Source organism: Thalassophryne amazonica, chromosome 11, assembly GCF_902500255.1.
Source record: "Thalassophryne amazonica chromosome 11, fThaAma1.1, whole genome shotgun sequence".
Classification (NCBI taxonomy): Eukaryota; Metazoa; Chordata; class Actinopteri; order Batrachoidiformes; family Batrachoididae; genus Thalassophryne; species Thalassophryne amazonica.
The window spans coordinates 71,341,771-71,360,617 of record NC_047113.1 but is presented as its reverse complement, the minus strand read 5'-3'; the positions used below and the strand labels follow the sequence as shown (position 1 = coordinate 71,360,617).

At 39.5% G+C, this 18,847-nt stretch overlaps 1 protein-coding gene across 1 annotated transcript in view; it reads right to left on the bottom strand.

The window, feature by feature from the left end:
* The window catches only part of gpm6aa (glycoprotein M6Aa), a 43,659-nt gene extending 25,611 nt beyond the window's left edge, over positions 1-18,048 (bottom strand). Inside the window, exon 1 of the mRNA XM_034182125.1 lies at positions 17,777-18,048. The gene's annotated coding sequence lies outside the window, so the exon portion shown is untranslated. The remainder of the gene's footprint in view (positions 1-17,776) is intronic.
* Between the last annotated feature and the right edge of the window lie 799 nt (positions 18,049-18,847).

The window sequence follows — 18,847 nt, the reverse complement described above, 5'->3', positions numbered from 1 at the left end:
TTGATTGATGCTGGATTGTATGTAATACAGAAACCCCATAAGTGAGTTCAGGTTTGGGAGTATGCGCTGGTGCCACATCTGCCATACTATGGAACCATCTTAGGTCTGGAAGGCAGTCACTCAGGCAGATGACTGGTCCATCCAGTCATTGCATTAGGTTACTGGCTAGTGTCCAAGTCTCAGGACATACAGTAAGACAATAAACACCATTACCCTAAAGGTTAACAATTCCACCACATACAGAAACACTTCTGATGGTGGAGTCCAAGAAGTCATTGAAAGTCTGGATCTCAGTCTTGATCCAGGATGATCACAAATCCAGACACTTTGGTTCCTCATTTAACTTCTCAACACTTGCAATAAGAGTATCCGCTGATTCTGCAAGGATCACAGCATCATATGTGAAGTCGAGGTCAGTAAACCTTTCCCCACCAACGGGGGCTCCTAAGACACTGGTTTCCACAACCATACCCAAGGCCCAGCCCATGGAAGCATTTAACAGTGTAGGAGTCAGACCACATCCCTGATAAAAGCCAATATTCACTGCAAAAACCTCAGAGAAAATCAATATTGGCAGCGGCAAAGCACTGCTGATAGTTGCACTTGGGTTCAAGAGTGTGAGTACTCATAAGAGACTTCACACATCCAGAAAAACTCACAATAAACAGCATCATGCAATACCTTCCTTTATCCCATTATTTTTCTCTGAAGCTGTCCAAGTTTGAAATAAAAAGAATAAGTCACTAGTAAAAATAACCTCAACTTCCGCATTGCCTGAAGGACCTTTTAGAAGTAAAGACCAAGATTTATTCAAAAGCAGACTTGTTAATGTAACAGCTGCATAAGGTGTAAAACACGAAAGATTCCACGCTGCTGCCTTACTGTTGTCACCAATTGACATTTTTGTATTTCTGCTGTACAATTACAGTCAACATGAGTTTAAAGAGAAATAATGTGATGTAAAGAGCATTCCAGCCACAAACTGCCACGTTAGTGTCGGCATGTGGCTGTTTTCCAGAATAAGACTCCACTAAAGGGGTTTGAACTTGTTGCTTTTAAAGACTGGTAGAAATCTGGTATAACTCACTGTGTGGTCACCTCCAGAAAACATCACATTAAATTTGGTCCTGAAATGTATGACATTAGAGTACGAATATTTGGAAGGCAGCAGGGGAAACTTGAACTTTTTTTAAATTTGTTTTGGGTTTATTTTGTGTGTTTCTTTGCATACGGAAGAGAAAAAAAAGTGATTGTCATGAACTCATGCCAGCGATTATTATTTTAGAAAGCAAGAACTTGACTGAATTTTGTATATAAGGTCAGAATACCCATTTTAGGAAAGGCTTCCAATGAGCTCAAACACTCCTGCAAAAAAAAAAGAAAAAAGAGGCTAAGTGGTGTTCTCAGTGGAATCCCATACATGAAAAAGGGCAAAGAGTGTATTTGGGGTTTTTTGTTTTATTTATTATTATTATCTATTTTATTTATTTATTTATTTATTTTACAAGTATTACTCTGACAGACACAGAAGACAACTCTGTTCTCAGGTTTGTAACACCAGATTTTTACTTTTACGGTGCTACACATCAATTTTGTGTTGACCGATGGTCACTTGCGTTTGCACATCAGCTTGCATTTAGTGGAGGCAGTGCAATGTACCACAAAAATCACAGCGTGGACGAGCCATAAATTAATCGCTCCACAAACCAAAACAAAATTTTATGTAAATTACAAGCATACAATTAAGATAACAAATTTATTTGACTTCATTGAAAATTAGCATTCTAAATATGAAACTTACAAAATAATAAAAACTATCCTTTAATCTTCTTATCAGTTATTTATTAATTTGCATAGACCCACTCAGTCACCACTGCAGGTGCAAAACAAAGGAGTATGCGCCAAATTGGGGAGGTCTGGTTCCGTGTGTCACTGCGGCCACCAAACTACGAATGTGCCTTGGGATCTAGATAGCAACCACCCAGGAAGACAACAGACCCAGCCCCACCTCTTGAACCCATCTATCTGCTGCAGGAAGTCTGTTCAGCACTGAGGCATGTGTGTGCTGGTCACACCCAGAGAAAAGTGATCACAAGGTCATAGCCGATGTTCCCTCACTATGCATCCGTTCATTTGATACAAAGACAATCCAGCAGCATCGAAGCATCCTTCGAAGAGACGTAGCACTAAAGACATGCAGTCGTCGCTTTAGGTCACTGGTTACTGTCCACAACCACTGAATAAATCAGGAAGCACCAGGACTCTAAAGAATGGGACCTTCTTTCTCCTCTAAAGATACTGGCGTATCCAGATACTTCTGTCCTTGGACCTCATGAGTCCATAAACCCTGCTCAGGTGTCTCCTGATCTCAAAGCTTAGGACCCAAAGACATAATACAGAGACAGCTGAATGTGTCTGTAAATTCAACACTTTCACTGCACACAGATACTCTCCTGGTGTCTGAGTCCAGAGGGGGAGCAAGAGCAGTAATAACCTAACAGTTTGTGTTCCTCAGACCATGTAACTCTGTCACACAGAGTGCACGTCAAATCAGTGAGCGTGTGACGTCCAAAAAGATGTCCAAAAAGTGCTATTTAAGGTTGAAGTTTTACTTATTTTTACATACTTTACTTATAATTTTGGGACTTGGAATGTTTAACAGGAATCCTGCAAGCATAAAGTATGAATGGTTTTTGCACAATGTTGCCACTTCAAATTAAATTAAATGGAAAGTAAAACCCAAGGAGGTTGAAAATGTCTCTGTTTACGCCTGTTTTAGAGATACTGGTTAAAAGTGGCACTCTGTGTAGCTTCTGTTACGTTAAGAGAAATGAGCACATGAATGTTTAACGTCATGGCTTCAATCCAGATTTATTATGCAATATTACAGATATAAGCCAATGTGTAGAAAACCTGTTTTTTTTTTTTCTTTTGCCTTCCTTGATTGCAAGCATCACTTGAAGCAAAGCTGAAATACACCATTTAATTATTAAAACCAAATGTGGGCGCTACTGGGAGTTTATATTATAACCAGAAAATAAGGATCCCTGCTCGACTTGATGTTGGTTGCCATAGAAACAGGTGAAGATGGAGTCACTGGGTAAGACGGGAGCGTGACAGAGTGTTTTTAATGAGCAATGTTTTATTGACTGCCTGTAATTTTGTAGAGGAGCATCTCAGAAAAGGTATAAAATTTAATGAAGTGTACGAGCAAATTTTACCTTTAATGGATTAATGAATGAGCTGTAAACGTTCATGCAACTTTTATTCAAATCTAAAGGGTTCATCTTCTCCAGGAGTCAATGCTCCTCCCACAACAGCGCCTGTAACTCTGCAGTGATTTCACATTTGAGTGTTTGGAAAATGACATATGGCCGTCCGAATGAACTCAGAGCCGCTGGAGGCTCGATCCATAATTCAGAAGCACCAGAACACAGGCCTCTCATATTCATTATTCATGCTCGTCCTAACATCAGTTGCGACGAAAATAAAAGATTTTTGTTTGAGGAGTCACGAGTGTGAACGGAGCTTGCTTAGGGCGTCTTCAGTCTACCAGACGACCGGGTGAATCCACATTGTTACTTCCTCCAGAGAGCTCCCATCATCACAAGTATGTTCCAGTTAAATCTGGCAGGTCAAGAAAGGGTTGACCCATCACCCTGGATCATTTTTAAGTGATGTATCTACAGTGCCTCCTGTTGAAGTGTGTGTTGTGATAAATCAGCTGATCATCACTTTCAGTCTTGTAGCCACATGAGTCATTGCCAAGGGCAGCCATATTTGTTTTTGATGTTGGGGTTTTCCCATGAGGTCATTGGGGATTCCTCTTAATGTTTCCTTACTCCCTACACAGGGAACAGTTGGACTACATCTCAATACACTATCATCTACTCAGACCCAATAATGTCTTCTTTCTCTTTGATTAGAAGCTGCTTTGGGGATATAAATCAAAATGCAGCTTTGAGTTACTTAATGATGGGTGTCAACACACTGCTAATGAAAAAAAATAAATGCATGCTGTGTTATGGGAATGGAGTGAACACCCTCGACTGATCCCAGTACTTCCTATAATTTTTAATGAGTGCTACATAAACTATAGGGGCACTAAAGGATCAGATCAAAGGATGGTGGTGATTGTGAGAACGAGGTTGAAAACAAGATTTTGAAATGGTAAATGTCAATTTTCAGGTGGTTCTATGATGGTCTACTAAAATTCTTGGGTGGATAGGGGGATACAGCTGCCTTAAACCTCATGTTAGTGTTGCATATGCACCAGCATTAGTTGGATTTGGGAAAACATCTAAATTCAATAATGTCTTACTGAAGTATAAGTAGCCTTTATTATAGAATGAATTGATTCCACATATCTATATACTGTATTATGAGAAATACCTTATTATTTAAAGATTGACAAATGTTGTGGCTGGTACTTTGTCATTTCATTAGTTTATGTATTTTAAATAGAATTCCAGATTTAATTTATATATTTTTCCAACTTAGAGGAGTTAAATAATGTTTCCCCCATGTTTTTTAAACTTGTGGTGATTGTCCACATACCTCCAGAGGTATATATACCCTGTTTGAATGGATTTTATGTATATATACCCTGTTTGAATGGATTTTATTTTATTTTCATTCTATAAACAAACTGTGGCTCATATATGTTTCATAGATAGCATAGATCAGACATATTTACATTAAACCTCAATTTTTAATTTAATTCATTTATTTATTGGCTCTTATTGTATCTCTCACAAGAATCAAATAGAGGTCTTCTTTACACTAAGTATTCAGCAAATATCTCTCTTAAAATTACAATCTGGGTTCAGGAGGATTACTTTTATGGATTTTTGAACAAAGACTCAATATTTCGGGAGACAGTGGGGCTTTAAATGGTTTATCCTTTACACAAAAAACCTCTGTTTAAAAAAAAAAAGTGACAATTATGTGACCCTTGACCCCAGCTTTCTCTTATCGTGCCCCTGTTCTGTGGAATGAGATCCCTGCATCACTGAAACAGTCAGATTCTGTTGAGACTTTCAAGTCTAGACTTAAAATGCATTTATTCTCCCTTTCATATGGCTAGCATAGTATGTCACTATGCTTCCTACCCTTTTAACTTAATTTGATTTGTAAACAGAGCGCATCTTGGTCTCAAATTTATCTATAGTCTGGGTCTGTTAGTGAAGCTTAGGGCTAGTGGCCGGCGATCACCTTAGTATTTCTTCTGTTTTTCTTGTTGCTTAATGCTGACAAATTATACCTTAAGTGCAATTTTTCTGGCTGACTTATTCTGTTTTCTTTTTATCTCTGTCTGAGATGCAGCTGGATCCACGTGTTGGACTAGATGATTTCTGGAACAGACGCGGAACAGACTCTGCTGCAGAAACAGATCCATTTAGTGGCTTGATGGATCAAGCCACTCAATGGATGCCCCCAACAGCATGGAGTCTCATCAACTGGTGGTGTTGTGTTCTGTATTGTAAATCTTTTTGGTAAAATACCCTAAGCAGAGGGGTGCCCTTTGAGTCTGGTCTTCTTGAGGTTTCTTCTGGTTATGCAAACTTAAATGTAGTTAAGCTGTCGAATCTATTGGGAGCCATTAATGTTAAAGTTGAATTTTACATCTTAAGCATTTAGACTGAACTTACACTGTGCGACGTCCAATCTGAATTTGGTTTGGTCCTGACAGTTAGCATTGAGCCCTTGTTAGCAGAGGCGCTTTGTTGTAGGCGGGTGAGGGGGCTTGAATGCTGGCCTGTGAGACAGTGGGCTCTCGACAGGGGGTTGGGATGGTGGTGTCTGTCGGTGTGAGTAATGGTTGTATACGTGATACATTGCTTTGCTATATTTAATCTACATGCAGCACCCCCACCCCTTAAGCAGCTTCCACCCCCGACCATCCCCATCACCACTGCGCATGCTTAATGAACCAGTATGGTTGCCATGTCAACTGCTGCAAAAAAATCTGAGAATAGACTGAGCTGTGACCCACTTACTGTATGTCAACAAATTCAGTGGGACAATAGTGAATGAGACACGTTACACAGACGACCCCAACCAGCCCGAAAAGCCCCACCGCTCACTTCCTGTCTTTTTTAGTTTAGTTTATTATTTTAACTGAGTGATGCAAGAGTGCAAACGTGGGATGTGATGCCTGACATTCGTAGAAATAAATGTGGAAAGATGATGTTATTCTGGTTGTTGTTCACTTGACTTGTACACTTCAAGCTCCCAGCTGCTGCTCAATAATTGCAGTAAAATGAGCTTAAACATCTTTAACCCTTAATGACCTGTGGTGTGTTTGAGCAGTTTCTTCCGAATTGGCAAATGCAAAACTACAGACTTTTGAAAGCGCAAAAAAGGAATCATTTACTTTGTCCAATCAGAGAGTTATTCAAGAAAATGAGTTGGCATCAAATTTGGACATTCTCTGGTTGATGATTAGTGACGGTAAAAAACACAAAAGTATTTCAGTGAGCAAAAGATGTTATAGTTTTCAAAATCAGTATTTCAGCTCTTTGGATTAATAATTATGAGTTTGCAAACTCTATCTGAAGAAAGATTTGGAATTATTAAACAACCTGAAATAAAAGAGGACATTTGACACCATTGATGTCTTTGTTTTCAGAAAAGGGACGTGTGTGTGTGTGTGTGTGTGTGTGTGTGTGTGTGTGTGTGTGTGTGTGTATAAAACAACTTTTGTCCCCCCCCCCCCCCCCCCCCCAAAAAAAAAAACGCCATGGAAAATAAAAACAAGGTCAAATCCATGTATTTTAAAAATATATATATATATTATATATTTTCACATTTTATCTCTTGAACACACCTGTGTTTCCCACCTGTTTGGAGGCTATTCTGTAGTCTCATTAGATTTGTATCCAGATTACAGTGTCATCAATTGTTATGCTTGGACTCATTTTGTCCCTGAGAAGGTAACCTTTCCACTGATGTCCATATTTTGCCCTTTTGTTGAGGAATAGGAATTATAAAATGTCATGAACTGCACTTAGTGTGCTCGGCCAACTTCTGCGCTGGCCTGGTTTTAAGGGGCGGAATGCAGAAGGTTTGGAATAATGGGCATATGGGGGGAAAAAAAACAAACAAAAAAAAAAACAAATATATATATTATATACACACACACACAAACAGTAAAACTCATCTAAACCCTCATAGTGTAAACCGAATACTCACACTCACCAGACAAAAGCAAGAGTCCCAATGCTTTTGCATGGTTTTCTGTGTAATAAACACTGTATATACCGGATTTTGTATAACGGATTTCAGTTCACATCGAACAAAACGTCCCGTCCCATGGCAATGTATTTCCACTAAAAACCCCTCGCATGTACCAGACAGAGCAGTCTGGACGTGCCCATTTGCTACAGAGGTACCAAATGAAGTGCAGCACTGATACTTGTCAATTCGAGGTAAGTGGGTACAGTATTTCCTTGATTAAAAGCCCGGGTGTCTTTTTCAAACTGAGCTCAGACCTGGAGCCTAAATGAGGCAAAGCGTAATTCAAGGCCTGTGATGAATAACAAAATGCTGCTTGTTGCCTGCACTGTAATATGGTGTTAAGTTTCACACATATCCCTAGGTGTGGTGAACCAAAGACAACCGTTTTAGATCACAGCCCTCCCCACAGCCTGACGTGCACCTGTTAAATGACTGTGATTGGTCACTTTTATGTTTTCAGTCTTTCCTCTCCCGTCATATTTTAATAGTTTTTGCAGTACGCCCACCAGTTACGTTTTGATCATAACTAAAAATCCGTTTGGCAGAAAAGTCTGCAAATATGACCAACTTAACAAGACAAAGTCAGAAATAGATGCTTAAATGACCTACACAGAGGAAATTACACATACCGTACCACTGGTTTGGAGGTTGATGATTGTATAAAGAAGTGGAGTTCAATGAGGGACAAATTAATCCAGAAAAGGCCACTGTTCCTGTGGTAAATTGCATTAAGACACACACCAGTGTGACAGAGAACTTTAAAAGGGTCACGCACACATGTCGTTGCATGGCCACGGAGTTACGGAGGTATAGAAGCATGAATTAGGTTTTAGGGTTTTAAGGTACTACTCCACAGCTGACTTAGAAGAGTGACTCAACCAAATGTAATCTTTTTTAATGTACATAATGCCCGGTGCTTATTTAAGGCCGGTGTTTTTTTTTTTCCAGATTAAGTTTTGACCCAGTCATTAAATGAGGCAGGTCCAAATTCAAGGTCAGGCGTTTAATCAAGGAAATATGAAAGCCTAATTGGTGCTGGAGATTCCCTTTAGATTGTTCGGTGCCTCCTGAACTAAACAGTTACATACACATAGCAGATTTTGTCTGTTTTATACATACAGTATAGCGAATGTTGACTATAACAGACAAAATTCGCTGGTCGACCTGAATCCATTATAAGCGAGTTTTACTGTGTGTATGTACGTACACACACACACACATATATATATATGTATATATATATATATATATATATATATATATATATATATATATATATATATATATAGTGTCTTTCACATGTGCACTGTTTTCCCTGTTTTGACACAAAATGGACATGGTGTCTGTTTCATTCCAAGGCTGAATTTTACACACACGCAAAAATCCAACATAAACGCAAGTACAAATTACTCTGTTTTCCAAGTGTAAACCAAAATGCCTTCTCTGTCATAATGTTCACTTTTTCCTGTTTGAGCCTCAAAGGGACCTATCATTTGACTTGTATTTTACAGAAAAACTCTTCCTGTTGCCATGACTAAAAAAAAAAAAGCTGGTAGCACTGCGTTAATCCATAAGTAACTGTTCCTTTGGTACAAAGTCATATCCCCAGAAGAGACCTGGGACCAAAGATATCCTCACCTTAGGTCCCCCGTTGGTGTTCACATCGTACAACCACACTCTGCGAAGCAACAGGACCCTAAAAACCGTCACTGAATTTCATAGGTATTGACAATGAGAAACACCTGTGTGTGTGAGTGACCTCATGACTCGTCCCTTAATCTCATCAGCTGAGGACTCAGAGACATGAACGTCATTGCTCTCAGCAAGTTTAACACTTTCAATACATACCTAAGGCTAGTCTATAAAGTCATCAAAATCCTAAATCTATGGTCCAATCTCAATACTCTCCTCACCCAACTCTTTCATTTTGAATGTTTCTCCATGTAGACCTGCAGCTGTGTCAGGTAGAGCATGCGGTGTAAAAGGTCTGTTAAATCCAAAAACAAAAAATAATCTTTTGAGTGAAACGAGTTCAAGACCTGCATAGTTGTGCCTAGCCACAGCGACACCTCACCTAAAAGTTAAGACAGTAATAAATTTTTGCATTGTATAAGGGACTATTATTATTATTATTAATAATAATAATATTAGACTATTTTGAAGTTATTGCTCTATTGATATCGTTGATTTTGATATTAGCTCGTATCATGAGGAACACATGTTATAGTACATGGGATTAAGTAATGAAAAATGCTATAGAAAGTTCAGATTAAATATACTAAAACAACATTGCTCAACGTTTTGCAGCAGTATTGCACTATAATAATCATAGCTGCGTCCACAAAGTTTCTAGGTTCCAAGATTCCAGTGATATTGTTCAAACCCAACTACGTCATTTTGTGTTTGTGCTCCTGCTGTGCCAGATCTCAAATCTCTGCATGTGCTAAAGGTTGTTCATGCAAAAACAACACGATGTTTCTCGATTATACCACTGAGAAAACTTAAAGGAACAATTGGTGGAACTCCCTTGACCTCTACTGAGCCGGGGCGAGTTAGGATTCAGAACAATGAGGCAAGCGAGGGGGTGCGTGCACATCTGCACAACCAGGATGGTCAAATTTACCAATACCTTTAGCTGTTATTATGATGGATTTATATAGATAGAGTTAAATGTGCATGCCGAGAGGGGTGTTGAAATTGTTGTTGATCCCAATGGAAAATGTGTTGGTTATTTACTGCTTAAGTGAACTATAAAGTACAATGATCCACCAGTGAATTTGAAGAAAAATTCTGACATACAGTTTGCAACCTCTTAGCAATGTGGATGTACAAAAATATTAACGAGCACTAAAAATATTCAGCTTGGTTGTTTTAATTATATGCTGTCCAACTCTGGGAAATTTGAGGCTTATTTATTGACAAAAACCACTCCTATTGACGCCTTTACGGTGTCAAATCTCACACGTAATCTTGTTCTCGCTGGGGAGGCAGAGATTTAGTTGTAAACAAGCATTTGTGGGTGGTGGAGTGGACAAGCAACAAGCAACTTGTTTTGCAACATTGCATCGTTATGGAGGTGAGTTCAACCAAAATATGTATTTAGGTATTTAACTCAAATAATCATAAGTCTATAATGTGAGTTTTGTAAAAAAAAAAAAAGCATGTTGCTGTTTGGGTTGCGTTTCGGTAACCGGTTCTTTTCAAGTATCCTTAAGAAATGATTCGGTCCATCGACATCAATAGCCTTTTTGCGTAACGATTCCCTTATCGGTCCATCAGAGTGGCCATTGTTTTTGAGGGATGTTTGTCAGGAAAATGATCATTTCTCTACATTGATTACAGACCCTGTAGCAGGTCTGTATAATCAACCGTTTCTGCAACGCGGCTTTGCTTTGAACCTTGAACCAATGAAGCAGTGCTTCGGTCTTCGATCTGCTGCTTCATTGGTTCTTTGTTTTATTTCGCTTTATCTTAATTTTTCCCTGCTAAAACCCTAAAGAACATATGCCTGTGAGTAATATTTACCTTTTTTATGTTAAACCGACCTGTTATGGTCTTCTGAAACAGATGATAGATGTATTTTGTAACTTACAAACAGGGCCGATGCTAATTCGTTAGCATGTCTATGCCATTTTCAATGTTAAAGTTAGCATTAAGCTGAGCCATTATCAACCCTCCCTCCCCAGCATGCAAAGGACTCTGGGATACTCTAAAACCGTGAATAGGCAGACTGACTGACTGACTGCATGAATTGTCACATGTAATGCAAATGTTACTGGAGTTATAAATTCCATCTATATGTATTGTGGTGTCACATATTTTCCCCCACTTGTCATTAAACATTCTGCAGCATTTCTTTATGTGCTTTATGAAGGTTTTCATCACACTGCAGCGTTGCCAGCCTAATTTCCTGATCAAACTGATCTGACATAAGGACAAGTGGCACCTTGCTGAACAGATTGTTGGCTCAGGAAACGCTAACAGATGTGCATTATGCAATTTTTCCATTCATCCACATTCAGAAAAAACAATATAAACTCTGTCATGAATGTTGGATTTGATTTAATCCAAACATTGCATGATGCATCTTATGTTAATTTCTATAATGTGCAGTGCAGTCGGTTGTTAAAATTAGCAGCATCCTGCTGGTTTTCTCCTATTTGTACATTCTGCCGCCCACTGCTACATTTGGCTAGCGGCTAAAGTAAGCGGTCTCCACCTGGTGCATCTGAGTCATAATCTGGAGCGCTGCAGCTTCAGAAGAGCAAGACAAAAGGGCATTTGCATGCTGTGATTGCCCTCTCTGCCACCTGCACCTCATATGTGGGGGATTACTGATGCATTTTGCACTTTATTTATGAGGTATTTCCAATTATTTGTTAGTGTGATTATACTGGCCACTAAAAGTTTTATAAAGTCATGATCTTGAAATTAGACCTTGGCAGCGAGAGCCCCAATAAAGCTGTATACTGCTGCCTGACACTCACAGGCTCTTAAAATCATGGTCAGATAGGAATAACTGTTATAGTACTTTATTAATTTATTTAGTTTTGCAGATTTGGCAGATTTCCCTGTAAACAATGCAAGATTAAATATCCACAGTCACCAGGTCTTTTCGCTCTTTAAATTCTGACTTGAACTTGAATCTGTAGAATCTTCCTCTGGACCAGTGATCTCAGAAACATTTTTATACCTCCAGCTTGCAAATTTCTCTGCACAAAGTTCTCTAGTTCATGCTACTCCTGAAAACTTTTTTGCTGTTCTGCATGAATGTTACGAATGTTGTCTCGAGCTGTGAGGTACAGCGAGTAAATTTAGAAAGTGAACCATGCCTAAAATTAAAGTACCTTGAATGACATTATGGGGTTTTTATGCACTCTATCTCGATGATCTATGGTGCACACTCAGTAGCATTTGGGGCGTGTCCACCTCCATTTTAGTAGTTACAGTGGGGAAAATAAGTATTTGACCCCCTGTCAGTTTTGCAGGTTTTCCCACCTACAAAGAATGGAGAGGTCTGTAATTTTTATCGTACGTACACTTCAACTGTGAGACACAGAATCTAAAAAACATCCAGAAAATCACATTGTATGATTTTTAAATAATTAATTTGCATTTTATTGCATAAAATAAGTATTTGACCCCCTACCAACCAGCAAGAATTCTGGCTCTCACAGACCTGTTAATTTTTCTTTAAGAAGCCCTCTTATTCTGCACTCTTTACCTGTATTAATTGCACCTGTTTGAACTTGTTACCTGTATAAAAGACGGTGCAGTCGTCCTGTCCCCTTTGTAGAAGAGCACCCCAGAGTATGATGTTTCCACCCCTATGCTTCACTGTTGGGATGGTTTTCTTGGGGTTGTTCTCATCCTCTAAACATGGTAAGAGGAGTTGATTCCAAAAAGCTCTATTCTGGTCTCATCTGACCACATGACCTTCTTCCATGCCTCCTCTGGATCATCCAGATGGTCACTAGTGAACTTCAAACGGGCCTGGACATGTGATGGCTTGAGCAGGGGGACCTTGCTGCCCCGCAGGATTTTAAACCATGACAGCATCATGTGTTACTAATGTAATCTTTGTGACTGTGGTCCCAGCTCTCTTCAGGTCATTCTTGCTGGTTGGTAGGGGGTCAAATACTTTTTTTATGCAATAAAATGCAAATTAATTATTTAAAAATCATACAATGTGGTTTTCTGGATTTTTTTTTTTTTTAAGATTCTGTCTCTCACAGTTGAAGTGTACCTACAATAGAAGTTACAGACCTCTCCATTCTTTGTAGGTGGGAAAACCTGCAAAAGTGACAGGGGGTCAAATACTTATTTTCCCCACTGTATCTGTTGCATAACCTAAGTACACCGTAAGCAGGTATTTAGTCAATTAATCACTGGCATATTTTGGGAAGACCATCAAATCATCGCCTTTGAGGCACAGGTGCACCAGCAACTGGCACATCAGTCTTTAGATGGCAAATCAGGAAGTGAGAGGTTTTCAGACGATTAAAGGATTCTGCATGAAAAAACATCAAAGCATGTGAGCAGCAGTCATCTCCCACCATTCCCGGAGGTGTAGCATTAGAGTGCCTCATGCTAACAAACATCCTCCACCATGCTCTGAGGCTGGCCTCGTCTTGAGGAAGAAAACCTCCTGGGCATTAAATTATAGTACAAACCAGAATTACTAAAGTTTTGTATTTCTTCCTTCGAATTTACTTTTATTTTATTTTTATTTTTTTTCAGTTTGTTTCATTGTAGTTTGATGTGTATGACGGGGAGAGGGTACGCACATCTTAAGTCCTATTTGAATATTGGACCATAAATAGGGGAACTAGAGCACCACACTCATAGAGCGCAAACCTTCACCAACACTAGTTTCCAATTCCGCCAATTTTTACTTTGGGAAAAATTTTCAAGGTCAAAGTTCTGTTAGAAGTGGCTTTTCATAAACTAAAATATATTACAAACTATACGTCGAAAAGGACCTTTCAGTGTTAAAATCAAACATCTACTAAATCTGCAATACGGATCAGATGCAGCTCAAACTTAGTCTGTTCATTGAGAGTGCCAGTTTGCACCTCATTGTCACACATGAGAGTGGCTGAGGCACTTTTCATTGAGATATAATGTAAAATATACATTAAATTGGGGTTTCAATGTTAAATTCAAATGTCCACAAAATCCACAATCCGGATCAAACTTTGTTGGGCGGTAGTGAGTGTCAGTCTGCACCTTACTTTAAAATATGAATGTGATTGGGGAACGTTTGATTCAGATATAATGTAAAATGTACATTAAAAGGGGTTTTCACAATGTTAAATTTAAATGGCAACAGAGTCTGTAATCTGGATCAGATCCAGATCAAACTTTGTTGGGCGGTAGTGAGTGTCAGTCTGCACCTCACTTTCAAATATGAGTGTGATTGGGGCACGTTTGATTAAGATATAATGTAAAATATACATTAAATGGGGTTTTCAATGTTAAGTTCAAATGGCTACAAAATCTGTAATCTGGATCAGATCCAGATCAAACTTTGTCAGTCGATAAAGGATACCATCATACATAACACTCTCAAATATGAAAGAAACTTGATCTTTTTTGATGTTATATATTTTAAAAAATTCGTTCAGTGTTAAACGATGGGATTTTTCCAATTTTACAAGCTTTTTACTGACTTTGACCTTTGACCATGGGTGAAAATAATCTCCGCCCAACTTTGTTGGCAGAGGTAAAAAACAGGCTTTTGGTGGTTTATGATGTAATCAGTTTTGCATCTCACTGCACACCCATGGGTACACAGTACTCGTACACTTGCTATTTCAACAATGTGGGTGCAGTACGTGAAAATGACCACGGTGTCTGATGGAAACTGCAGCCATGTGTGCACTGCTTTATGCCTAGTGGAAGATACGACCTTAAATGTTCATTATGCTTCATAGGAGCAGTCTTGACACATCCTCTGTGAACTACAGCATTCAGACAGGGAGCTATCAATCTAGCAGTTATTCATTTTCGAACACACGTGTAAACTTGGGGACCAGTGACTTTTTTGTGCTTCCACCCAGTTAAATTTTGTTTGCTTTGAAGTGACACCAAAGCTGTCACTCATGAAGACATGTTCTCTCTGTCCATACAGTCTATTTCTGTGGTAACAGTTTGGTGACTGTGCAGCTTGGTCCCACCTGAGCTGTCCCTCTGATATGTTCATTCCTAATCCCGTCCATCCACATCACTCCCAAACAAAATCATAGCATCTTCAGCTCTGCCACCTGCAGCTCTGCCTCCTGTCTTTTTGTTAACGCCACTGTCTCTAAACTTTCCCCTTCACACTTGCTGATATCCTTCTCCTTCTCTCACCCCTGTCACTTTTCTCCACCCATTCCCATTCATTCTACATCTCTCTACCACATTCTCCATTACTTTGGACAGATGACCAAGTATTTAAGCACTGTATTTAAACTCATGTACCGTAACCACCTCTACTCCTTGTAACTATTCCACCAGGCTTTCTCTCATTCACACACATGTACTCAGTCTTGCTCCTACTGACTTTCATTCCCCTTCTCTCCAGAGCATATCGCCACCTCTCCAGGCTAATCTTGGTCATCTGCAAATATCATAATCCATGTCCAGTGTTGTCCACCAATATGTCCATCACAATTGCAAACAAGAAAGGGCTCAAAACTGATCCTTGATGTAATTCCACAGCAGCAAATTGTGTCTTAAGTTGCCCCAGGGCACTACACACCATTAAGGTCTTGATTTTACACACACCCTGTGAGCAAGCACATTGAAGAAGAAGTGGGAAAAAATCAAGCTCTGCCTTTTTTTAATTAAAGAAGAAACCTCAAGAAGATCAGACTCAGTGGAGTGATGATCTGCTTTGGCCATGCTAACAAGTCAAAACAAAAAGTACAACACAAGACTGACAGAAATGTTGCAGCTAAACACCACATATAATCCAGTGTTCTAAATGATGGGGTAGTTGAAATGACAACAAGGTGAAGATTGCAGTCAGTGAAATAGACTATTGGTAAGTCAGTGATTGTATTGATGCCAGAGTAGTCATTGAGGAAGAAAACTAAGAAATGCCTCTTCAAGAGGAAACAAATATATACAAGTCAGTGTGGTGTGTAAGTTTCACTTTATTTCTAGATGTGGAACTCACTTTTTAACACAGCTTTTCCCTCTATTTAACCTTAACAGACAGGAGCTCAGTAGCATTTGTGCACACCATGGTGTGTGCTGTTGCTGAACATAAGGACTTTTATATTCCAAAATGAAGCAAACTGGACAAATAAACATGCATTTGACAACATATTGGATGTTATTTGAAGTTCAGACAAAAGAAATTAAATAGACAGATGAAGATGTGAACAGTGGATTTATGCAGGAAACCCTCAGCCTGTGGTGTGTACTATAAGGGCTTTTAAATTCCATAAGCAAGATGGACAAATAAATGTTTGACAACATATTGTGTTATTTGATACAGTTTAGACAGAAGCAGTTGTCAGATGGACAAAAATAAGCAAGCTGGACAAATAAATTGGATCTGATTTGATGCAGATGGACACAGATTGCTGGCCCACAGTGTTGGAAACACAGAAACAAAAAATTTTTTTACAATTGATTTTTTTTTGTCAACTGCTTAATTTTAGATTTTTGTGCATTATTATTATTAATAATTATAGTAACACCAAGCACATGATTTTTCAGTATATTCACACCGACATTTAAGCTTCAGGACTGCTAAAACTAATAAAAAACAAACAAAAAACTGCAACCTATTCTCTAGAAAATACATATGTCATCTGCAAATAACAATACATTTACATGCTTATCTTCATCATCACGCCCCTGCATTTTATCATCTGTGATTCTTTTTTCTTAAACTGCTTTAAATGGTTCCCAGCAAGACATATGTGACTCTTGCTGTATAAACTTTGCAAACCTTTGCATACTTACTCTTTGACCAAATGGACATAGCCAAACATAAATGCATCTGAAGCTTGCTAAACAATTGCGTTGAGTTGCTTTCTGAGCAGGAATGCCTGAGTACACACCTAGTAATGGCGACTAGGAGATATGTAGCCCCAATCTGGAATGATTTAGTGTTGCATTTACATCATGAGTTGTCATGGACAAAACACCCTTGTAAACAATTTTAGAGATATTTTGATTATATCTTCAATCAGCTGTAAAAATGAATCTCTGCATTAACAGCATATGAGCAAGGATTTTTTATTTTTTATTTTCTACATTAGGTGATTTTGTTTGTTGTATTCTGCCACATCTCAGTCTGACTCGGCACCTCTTTACTTCATCCTCACACCCACTCAGACTCGGAAAACTATTCCTGTGCTACTGGAATACTGAAATGTCATCAGTGGGAGTGGGTAAAGAGAGAATAGATAATGACTACACTCAGCCAGTGCCATGGTAACGTCTGTGATAAGTGCTCAGTGCCAGAGAGAAGGGATGAGACGGCGCATGAGCATAAACACATGAAGTCATGACTGTCACCCAAAGTAAATCCAAGCAGATGAGTGATGACATCTGCAGCTAGAAAGTAGAGTTTTATTTGAAATGCTGCCATCCAATTTGTAGCGGACTGAAGAGATGTTCTGCCACATTGTTGTTGCAACAAACAGAAAGTCCTCAATGAACGCCCCAAAAGCACTGATGTGCGGTACAACCTCTGCTTATTTGGACACAAAGAGCAGAACCTGAGGGCTGACGGATTAATGGGTGTAGAGTCTTGGTTTGGGTTCTCCACTCTTGATGTTTCCCTCTCAGCCATTGTGACAGGCGTGAAAGCCGTGAACAAAGCCGATCTATTCCTCACCGAAGCGGTTCACACCCCTCTATTCTAAGCAGCACATTCAGACTTACTCTGCTCCACTGGAACCCAATGAACAAAGGAAACGCCGCTAACAGCTGCTCTTCTATTCAGAAAGGCAAAGGCTAACATTTGTGTGTTTATCTCCAACAAACTGACAAAACAGCCGTGTCGGATTTATGCGAAGAAATAATTTCTTACCTTTCTGGCTCTGCCCCTCATCCATGTCTTCTTCCATTGTGCCGATTCTGGGTTTAAAACAGACAGAGTTACTCTGTGTAAATGATGCTTATTTAGCTGTCCAATGCAGAACTGAGTTTCTCTTTGAGGGGTAGTCCACAGAGTACTTCCACTTTCTTATTCTCCCTGTCCGACTTTTTCTCGGTGTCCCTACTGGATGCTGAGCGCGGCTGTCAGATGTGCTTTCTGTCAGCGGGTCGGGCTGTGTGAGGGATCACTCAGACTTTGTGGTGCTGTCCATCGCGAGCTGCTGGGGCAAGTGCTGAAAACCGCTTTTGGTTCCTGTTGGAGAAGCTAAGGAGGGATGGGGTGGGTTGGGGGGGTGCTGGATGGAGTAGAGGGTGGTCTCTATGCAAGGGTGAAGTGTGCATGCATGATAGGGGTGTACAGCTGAGAGGCAGGCGTCGGTAAAATGTGGAGCAGAACACTGAGAGTGGTGCAGGGACAAAGACTGAGCAGTGACTCCAGAACCTCTGACTGTGCCACTTTTAGGGAGGGGTGTCCACGCGTGTCAGTCACCCTTCTTTGACCGGCCCATCTTAACCACCCCTGATTCTCTGATAAAATGGTTAAGCCCATTGGCCCCCTTCAGCAGCAGTGGCTCGACTGCATTAATGCACCCTCTCTGAAAATAGAGGAGGGGGAACATCTGATTTCAAAATGGGATTCTTCTAATCATGTTAGTTGTACAGATTCAATTATACACTCACCAAGAAGGTTTCACTGGATTCTTACCATGCAAATGCAAACTGCATGTAGATGAAAGTGCAAGAAATACACATATGTTAAACTTGGAGAGCACTCATAAGAGTGCATATCTTTACCAAGGTACATAAACAGCCTTGAGTTGCCAATTGTTTGCAGATCTGCCATCTGTTCCAGGTTCGACTGGAGCTGGACAATGAATGGATTCATTTTTCCCAACTGAATTGTAATTCTAGAATGCAATGATGTCAACTGGTGCATGATAATTGCTATTCTATTCTTAACTGAAACAATGCTTGAAATTGTTATACAAGCACCACATTAGGC